We start from the raw sequence: 9,833 nt of genomic DNA, 5'->3' as shown, positions 1-9,833 counted from the left end.
CTCGACACTGGATCTGTTCCTGGCGCTAACTCAATGACAAACTGAATCTCCCTGAGCGGCGACAACCCTGGTAAATCCTCAGGAAACACATCCAAGAACTCACGTACTAATCTGGTCTCCCCCGGCCCTACTGGCAAAACTCTGGTGGTATCCACCACACTAACTAGAAAACCTATACAACCTCTCTACAATAGGTCCCTAGCCCTCAATGCTCATATCATGGGTATGCGGGGTCCATGCACAAGACCCACGAAAATAAAGGGATCCTCTCCCTGAGGTTCAAAAGTCACCATCTTCATCCTACATTCTATAGTAGCCCCATATCTGACCAGCCAATCCATCCTCAAGATCATATCGAAATCATCCATACCCAACTCGATCAAATCTACTGATAGTTCCCTACTATCTACCATCACCAGTAGTGCTCTAATCCATCTCCTAGAAACTACAAGTTCCCCTGTAGGCAGTATAGTCCCAAACCTCGCAGTACAATACTCACTAGGTCTACACAATCTATCAATTACCTTACTAGAAACAAACGAATGTGTAGCACCAGAGTCAATCAATACAGTATAAAAGGAGCCAGCGCTAGAAAGTTGACTTGTCACTACCAAGGGACTAGCCTCGGCCTCTGCCTGCGTCAAGGTGAACACTCGAGCTGGAGTCAAGCTATCCACCTTCCCTGGTTCTTCCTTCTTCGCTATTGGGCAGTCTTTCTTAAGGTGTCCCACCACCCCGCACAGATAGCAAGCCTTTGTTCGAGCCCATATGGCGCTTCCTGCACCTCGTGCATTATGGGTAACTCATCAATGTCTCACCGCCTCCCTGGTGGCCACCCTGAGCACCCCGACCCCTCCTATCAGGACCAGTAATGGTCAAAGTGTCAAGGGTCTTCCTCTTCAGATCACTGGGGCCTCCGTACCTACCAAAGCCTATGGATGGAGGCACTACCCTGCAAGCATCCCATCTCGCAGCGTTCTCCCTCCAGATCTTATTTTTTCCCTCTTCAGCGATAAGAGCCTTCTCAAGAGCCTGGGCATAAGTCGTTTGCCTAGGTACTGAGGTAATCCTCACATCCTGGGCTATCATAGCATTGAGCCCTCGAACAAACCTATCCTGTCTGGCCGCATCTGTAGGCACCAAGTCTGATGCAAACTTCGCAGCCTATTAAACTTCAGGGCATACTCTGTAACTGTCATGCTGCCCTGTACCAACCCTGTGAATTCATTTACCTTCATTGCCCTGATGGAAACATTGTAATACTTATGGTTGAATAGACCTTTGAACCCATCCCAACTCAAAGTAGAAATATCCCTGGTCTGTGATGCCACCTCCCACCAAATATGGGCATCCTGTCTAAGCATATAGATGGCACAGGCCACCCTGTCATTACCTTCCACCCTCATGAAATCCAGGATAGAAGTGATCATACTCATCCACTGTTCAACCATCAGTGGATCTGGTCCTCCCTTAAAGGTTGGAGGGTGTTGTCTCTTGAATCGCTCATACAGTGGCTCCCACCTATTCCCAACCTCAAGTATCTGTATAAATGGTGCCATAGCAGGTGGCACAATAGGTGCAGCACTCTGATGAGTCAGTTTTTAGTATAGTTTTTAACCTATGTTTAGGGTAAGTTTGAGTCGATTTGGTGGAATGTTGTGCGGTATTTCGCTTGTTTTGGTATGTTTGCAGGAAATACAATGAGGAAGCATGGAGTAGAGGAAACGAATGAAAAATCATAGCAATTGGGAAATTTCTGCTAAAATTTGACAAGAAGATGTTTGAGGATTCATACGCGGAGAGACTTGTTCATTTTGGAGCCTTGGAAGTAACATTTTGAGGTTAATGTAAAGGGTTGCGTTGCTCAAGTGAAGAGCTGCGACGCAAGGGAAAAGCAGAGAGAAATCTGCTTTCTGGAATTTTCAAGGGTCGTAGCGCTTGAAAGGAGCACTGCGGTGCGTGCTAGAACCCAAGACCAGGATTGCGCAGACTTATAGAGGCGGGCCGCGGCGCTTAAACACCAGGGCCGTGGTGCGTGTACCCTTTTCGTGGCTATCAGAAGGGCAAAATCGTCATTTATTTTCAAAAATAGTTTTTAGGGTTTCTATTTAAATGTTTTTTTTAAGATTTAATTGAGGGGGAGTCATTAGTTAATTTTAGAGATTACTTGAGACCTTGGAGATAACATTGAAGATCTAAGAGTTTTATTTCTTGATCTCTTTATTTTCTTTATTCTCTTTATTCTTGAGTTTATGTTTATATTTAGTTTGATGGATTCCATTATGTTTGTCATGAACTAATCTTGTTTTTAGGGTGTTAGTGGATTCTTCTTGAAGCTTTTGATTTCTTAATATAGTTTTTTTGAGTTTCTTTCTACTATTGTGAATTATTTATCTTATGCTTAATGCTTGTGAGTGTTTGATCACCATTTACACGTTTTAGATGATTTTAACCTAGGCTCTGAGAAGAGAAGGCTAATTATGCTATAGGCAGATAATCACAAATTTATATTGGACGAGAGTACTTCTATAATTTGTGTAGTTTAGGGATTACGTGTTTAATGCCTGCAATATGTTGATTTACCCCAGAGATGTAGGAAATAATATGTTGTAGAGAATTATAGATCCTAGCAAAACTATAATATATCGTTGTAATATGCTATCACAGTAGAATTAAGAAATATTGAACATTGGTTAGAAAACATAAGTGGATGGTTGATGAAACTAAAACCCTAACTTTTACATCCATTGAATTAAATCATATTTTTATCTCTGAATTGCTTTAGTGATTAATTGCTTTCTTTAATTTTAGTAGTAATTATTTAATTCATAATTCTGAAATTATCATTTAAATCAATTAGAGTCAGGAGTTAATTATTAGTAATTAATATCAATCCTCGTGGGAACAATACTCTACTTATTATTATATTACTTGTTATCGATACGTAAACTTGCATCTATATATTTGGACAACAAGATTTTGGCATCGTTGCCAGGAATTATTTTATTAATATCAATAAAGTTAATTTTTTGTTCTAATTTGATTTTTTTTTCTTATTTTTTTATTTCTGTTTAACATTTATTTGGATCAAGGTTCTATTGTGTTTCAGAAATTGTTGGTATATGCGAAGAAATAGACAAAAGGAGATTATACCAATAGAAATGGAAATTGAAAATACGTGCAAACAGAAGCAAAAGGCGAAGAAAAGATTGGAGTTTACCATGGCTGACAATTTGGGAAACAGTGCTAATAATGCTGCAGAGGTTCCAAGGGAGCAAGGACCAAGAACTTTGAGAGACTATGTACTTCCTACTATTACAGGAGTGCATTCATGCATCAGACCTCCAACCATTGCTGCAAATAATTTTGAGATTAAGACAGCAATTCTTCAAATGGTCCAATCAACTGTTCAATTTGGAGGTATGCCAACGGAGGACCCCAATTTACACATAGCTAATTTTTTGGAGTTATGTGCTACATTCAAGATGAATGGGGTGAGTGATGATGCTATAAGATTGAGGCTATTCCCATTTTCACTAAGGGATAGGGCGAAGTGTTGGTTGATATCCTTGCAGGCGAATTCTATTACTACATGGGAGGAGTTAGCTCAGATGTTCCTTGCCAAGTTCTTTCCTCCAGCGAAGGTTGCAAAACTAAGGGGAGAGATCAATAATTTTTATCAATTGGAAGGGGAGTCACTGTATGATTCTTGGGAGCGATTTAAGGAGATGCTAAGGAAGTGTCCACATCATGGTATAGAAAAGTGGATGTTGGTGCATAATTTTTACAATGGGTTGAATGGAACAACTAGAACAATTATAGATGCTGCGACGGGAGGTGCTTTTATGAGTAAGAGTGTTAATGAGGTGTATGAGCTATTAGAGGAGATGGTGATGAATAATTATCAGTGGCCAACTGAAAGGGGACAACCAAAGAAGGTTGCTGGAATGATGGAATTGGACACTATATCCATGCTTACAGCTCAAGTAGCAGCCTTGACAAAGCAACTTCAAAAGACTACACTCCCATCTCAAGCTATGCAAGTTCAAAACCTATGTGAATTGTGTGGTACAACCCATCCACCCAACCAATGCCTTGCTCTAGATATGAATAACATGCCCATGGAAGAAGTACAAGCTATAGGGAATTACCAGAGACAACCCAATAATTCCAATTCCATGACCTACAACCCAGGTTGGAAGAACCTTCCTAATTTTTCTTGGTCCAATACTCAAAACACTCAACAACCGTACCTTACACCTCAACCACAATATCAACCTTCCCAAAATAAACCACCATACCTGACGCCCTAAACTCCAGGGACCGTTACAGTGCGCATTTTTAAACAGTGCTAAACTCACTAATCGAGTCATTTGGCCATAATCGTGTAACTAAGTACGATTAGCGGTTTAGGGATTAAAATTTTTGGTTAAGGTATAACGTTTCACTAGAACGTTTACTGTATACATTGAGATCCCAAAAATATAATTTAAAGGTCTATTATAAGAAAATATTTACAATCAGCCGATCTAAGCGACAAAACAGGGTTTAACCCTAGTTCCTCTTTCAACCCTCGGCCATGGCGGTCGAGCAGTCGCATATGTACACATCGTCACCTAAGCTCTCCAACTCAGGGATGGTCCAGCTTTATTTTTCCTTTACTTGCACTACATAGCACCCGTGAGCCGAAGCCCAGCAAGAAAACTCAATATATGCTCATGAATAGTCATATCATGACATCAAATCATATCTGGCATGCCTAGCAAATATAGCTCTATTCAAGCATGCAAATAAATTCAGATAATGCTGGGGAATCGAGGATAAGAAATCCTGCCCTCCTGATTGGATGACTATCAAGTCAATCCTAATCAGATGAGTGATTTAACACTGGAGGTTCTGGTAAACCATACTGAGTGATTGACAAGCAAGTCACCACGGGGCTCAGCACCCAAAAGCCATGCAAATGATGATCAGAATGATCATACAGAGCTTATAGCCCTGAACAAATGAGTGAATATCACTTTGAGGTTCTGTTACACCATAATGAGTGACTGATAAGTAAGTCACTACGGGACTCGACACCCATAGCCCTGTGACGGAACCGTCACCTAGGCTTTCCTGCAATGGCTCTAATCAAATGAGTGATTTAACACTTGAGGTTCTGGTAAACCATACTGAGTGACTGATGGGTAAGTCACTAGCTTAAACAGATGAGTGACTGGTTAAGTCACACGGGGCTCGACACCCATAGCCATGTGACTAAATAGTCACTAGGCTAGCTGGCTCTGGCTCTAAATGACTAGCCTTTGGCTAGACAAGCGCTTTTAGTTTTCATCGAACTTGAGGTCGGTCTGGCATTAATGCTGATTTGAGTCATTCAATGCAGATGTCGATTAGATCTAATCTTTTATCGGCTTGCATTAAACATGCTAAGTCCATCCTTGACTTTTTAGTCAATACCAGGTGATCAGTGCTCAGTACTATGGTGAACTTGGCAAGTAGGTCACATCTTCACAGCTAATAATGACACCATTGCCAATTTTGACTAGTTAGTCAGAGCCACGCACAAGTAAGCATTGCTACCAGGCATATATCTTATGTAAAATATCCAAAGGTAGGGCATTCAACATGCTTACTTAACAATTGCTAGCATAATTATGATCGTGCACAAACACAGAGACTCAAGCTCTGATCAATCTCATATTCAATGTTCATGGCATGCCCTAATCACATGTTTCTCATGCATCATATGCATCACATTTAAACACCTGACATGCCTCAATAATAACCATACACAAGTAAGCAAGATTGCTAAGCATTCGATATGCTATCAATGTTCACATTTAAACATCCAACATGCATCAAGAATAACCGTGCATGTCGTATATGGGGTGCAGTTTTCTTACCTCAAGTTCTAGCAAGAATTAGCAAAAGAATGACCCTTAAGAACGATCAACCTTTTGATTCTTTAGCGGTCACCTAGTCATCACCAAATATGGAATCCCATCAATAAAATAAATTAAAAAAAGGTTTACAATCTAAAACCTCACTCTCGGGATCCATCTCGCACTCTCGGGACTCTCAATCTACCCAAACGGGGTAAAACAGCCATTCCCCGAGCTCCCAAAGTCATCAAAAACTCCAAAATAGGTTTGCTGGAAAGTGCACTAGTGCTGGGGCGCTGTCCCAAGTCAGAGAAGCCTAGATTTTCTACCCTGCCTAGCACTGGGGTGCCAGCTTCAGACCAGAACATGTTCTGGTTTCCCTCCTTGCAATTTCCCCTGAAACCAAGCCTCCAAACCAATCCCAAACATCACCCAAACATCCAATTCAACCCCTAAACTTCATCTACAACACACCCTCATCAAAACCCAAGCAACCAAACTCAAAAACTTTCATGAATTCTCACAATTAACACCTCAAATTATCAACTGAAAACTTACTAGAAAAACAGAGTATAGCTTAAATTCATGGATGAAATCTTACCTTAAGTTGGATTTGAGTCCTGTTCAATGGATGAATTAAGATTATAGACTCCAAACTTTGATTTCCTAGCTTGGTTCTTCAATTTGAGGTCAAAAATTCCAAAGGATAAAGAGGAGAGATGATGATCGTATGAAGATGGAGAACACTCTGTTTTCTCTAACATTCTACAACATTAAGGATTGATATATATATATATGCTTAGGGTGAAAAGACCTAAATGCCCCTAGGATTATATTCTTTCCTTAACAACCCTCAAGGGCGAAATCATCCTTTCTTGCCTACTCGTTAATTATAATTAACACCCTCCAATTCCTGCTGTTCTCGATATTCTCAAATACCAATAATTCATATCCTGTTACCCTTCAATTCCCGGAAACGTTCTAATCATTAAAATCACCCCAAGACTCACCCCGAGCCCCAAAACTAATCCCGTTATGACCAGACCGAAAACTTACATTCCATGATCGTCTCATGCCGAATGGCTCGGACCAATCCAAATATAATGTGGCCTTATCAATTAATCTCAAACATGCACCAAAATACACAATTATGCCCTTATAATAAAATGTGGACCCATATGCATGCATTTATCATTATATTATAATATAATTCACATAAACATGCATATAACTATTTAATAACATAATAAATTAATTATGGCCCTCCTGGCCTCCTAATCAAGGTCCTAAAACTTATTAGGAAATTTGGGGCATTACAATACCAACACCCTCCACCTGGATATTATCAACCACAAAATAGACCACCACACCAAATGCCAATGAAACCAGCTGAGCCTCAACCTGATGCAATCAACCAATTTATGACTGAAACCAGGGCGTCCATAAGGAGTTTGGAGAGTCAAATAGGGTAGTTGGCTACTTTAATGTCTAATAGAGCTCAAGGAAATTTGCCTAGCACTACAGAAGTTAATCCTAAAGAGCATTGTAATGCAATATCCATGAGGAGTGGGACTAAGTATGGGTGGTCTACAGTAGAAAACAAGGGCAAGAAGATAGAGGAACAACACGTCACTAGTCCAGCACAAGAGGAGGTTACTGAAGACCTTCCAAAGAAAGAGGAGTCTAATGAAGAAAATGTTACTGAAGACCTTAACAAGAAAGAAGTGGTACCACCAGTGAGCATTGACCATCATGTTAGAATTCCATATCCACAAAGGCTTTGCAAGCATAACCTGGATAAGAAGTTTGCAAAGTTTTTAGAGGTGTTCAAGAAGCTACATATTAATATACCGTTCGCAGAAGCATTAGAACAGATGCCTAGCCATGTGAAGTTTATGACAGAAATTTTTTCAAGAAAGAGGAAATTAGAGGATTATGAGACGATTGCACTAACTGAAGAGTACAACGCAATACTGCAGAAGAAACTACCTCCAAAGGTTAAAGATCCTGGTAGTTTCAATATCCCATGTTCTATAGGGGGTTTAGTAGGAACAGAGGCTTTATGTGATTTAGGGGCCAGTGTGAATTTAATGCCTCTATCAATCTTTCAGAAGCTGAATTTGGGAGAAGCTCGACCAACTATGGTATCTTTGTAGATGGCAGATAGATTAGTTAATCACCCTTATGGTGTGATTGAGGATGTAATGGTAAAAGTGGGTAAATTCATCTTTCATGCGGAATTTATTGTATTAGATATGGAGGAAGACGAAAATATTCCAATAATACTTGGAAGACCATTCTTGGCGACTGGTAGGGCTTTAATTTATGTACAAAAGGGTGAGTTAAAGTTGCGAGTGCAAAAAGAGGAAGTTATTTTAAAGTTTTTACAACAATTGAAATTCCAACTTGTTTTAGAGTTGAAGTGGTAAACCAAGAAGGGAACAAGTTGGATGTCTCTAAGAAAAGCTCCATAGTGAAAACTGGAATGAGAAAGGGGCGAAACCGATTGAAAAAGTACTTTAATGAAAGACTTTGAATGTTATATGAGCGAGGGAAAGTTCCGATAATTTCTAATCACAAGAAGCAAAGCCAACTCATGCTACTGTGGCTCTAAAGGATGTGAGGGGAGGACTTGATCCGAGTTGAGTATAAAGGAAGAAGGCTAATTATGCTATAGGTAGATAATCAAAAATTTATATTGGACGAGAGTACTTCTATAATTTGTGTAGTTTAGGGATTACGTGTTTAATGCCTGCAATATGTTGATTTACCATAGAGATGTAGGAAATTATATGTTGTAGAGTATTATAGATCCTAGAAAGACTATATTATATCGTTTTAATATGCTATCACAGTAGAATTAAGAAATATTGAAAATTGGTTAGAAATCATAAGTGGATGGTTGATGAAACTAAAACCCTAAATTTTACATCCATTGAATTAAATCATATTTTTATCTCTGAATTGCTTTAGTGATTAATTGCTTTCTTTAATTTTAGTAGTAATTATTTAATTCATAATTATGAATGTTGACGCGGTTTTTGCCAATAGCGTATTACGTAATTATTTGGAATAAATTAGTGCTTAATGATAAACCGTAGTGAGAATAATAACTCTTAAGGAAAGAGTGAGGTGGTAAGAAGACTCGTTCCTTTTTATGTAGTTCGGAGGCTAAAACCCCCTAATCCACGAGTCGATATTATTACTGTATATCTCTTTATATTTTGACAGAGTATTTGCATTACACAGAAAACACCAAACCCCTTTTCTATCCAAGGTCTTGGTATTTATAGAAGAACCATCCCAGGATAGGTGTTGGGGTCATCACGTGAATACCCATACCATTTGTGACCTGTCTCCCACAAATGATGAATATTACAATATATATTAAGGTATGGTCTAATCATTAGGTAAAATTGATCATGGGTCGTCTGGCATAATCGGACATGTGATGTTTGATTAAGCACGTTTATATTACGTGTCCGAGAATTTAGGGATAACGGACATGTAATGTCTGACCATGCACGTTTATAAATAACGTATCCAGGTTTACAAACTCCTGGATATGGCAGATTGTCAGAATGCCACAGCCTAAACGTAATGCCAGCCCGTGCCCAAAATGTTGTGCTTTATATCCATCTCCAGCTCGTTCCTTGATGCTTCGTATTCCTCAGCTCATGTTATTACCTAGGGGAGTTGCACTGTCTTAGCAGAGGAGATATCAACTTGTAGACTCTTTAGTACTGTTCTTAGCTAGCCAGTTATATTTGAGCTTCATAAAATACCCGGGCTGAATATCAGGACGTACATTTTCCCCCCAAGTCCCTGCCCGTGTCTTATGATGTTATCTTCTGACTGACATGGTGGGGACTTTTAAACTTCTGTTGCGATTATCCATGTTCCTTCATTACTTGAGTACGGGACACGTGGGATGCCGCGATTGGCGTC

At 39.5% G+C, this 9,833-nt stretch overlaps 1 non-coding gene across 1 annotated transcript; it reads right to left on the bottom strand.

Moving 5' to 3' along the window:
* Positions 1-3,650: 3,650 nt before the first annotated feature.
* LOC133802882 (small nucleolar RNA R71) lies at positions 3,651-3,757 on the bottom strand. The gene has a single exon (XR_009877629.1). It is a non-coding gene; the product is annotated as a small nucleolar RNA R71 (small nucleolar RNA).
* Between the last annotated feature and the right edge of the window lie 6,076 nt (positions 3,758-9,833).

Source organism: Humulus lupulus, chromosome 9 (assembly GCF_963169125.1).
Source record: "Humulus lupulus chromosome 9, drHumLupu1.1, whole genome shotgun sequence".
In the NCBI taxonomy this organism is placed as follows: domain Eukaryota; kingdom Viridiplantae; phylum Streptophyta; class Magnoliopsida; order Rosales; family Cannabaceae; genus Humulus; species Humulus lupulus.
The sequence above is the reverse complement of the archived record's forward strand: the minus strand, read 5'-3'. Positions and strand labels throughout refer to the sequence as shown.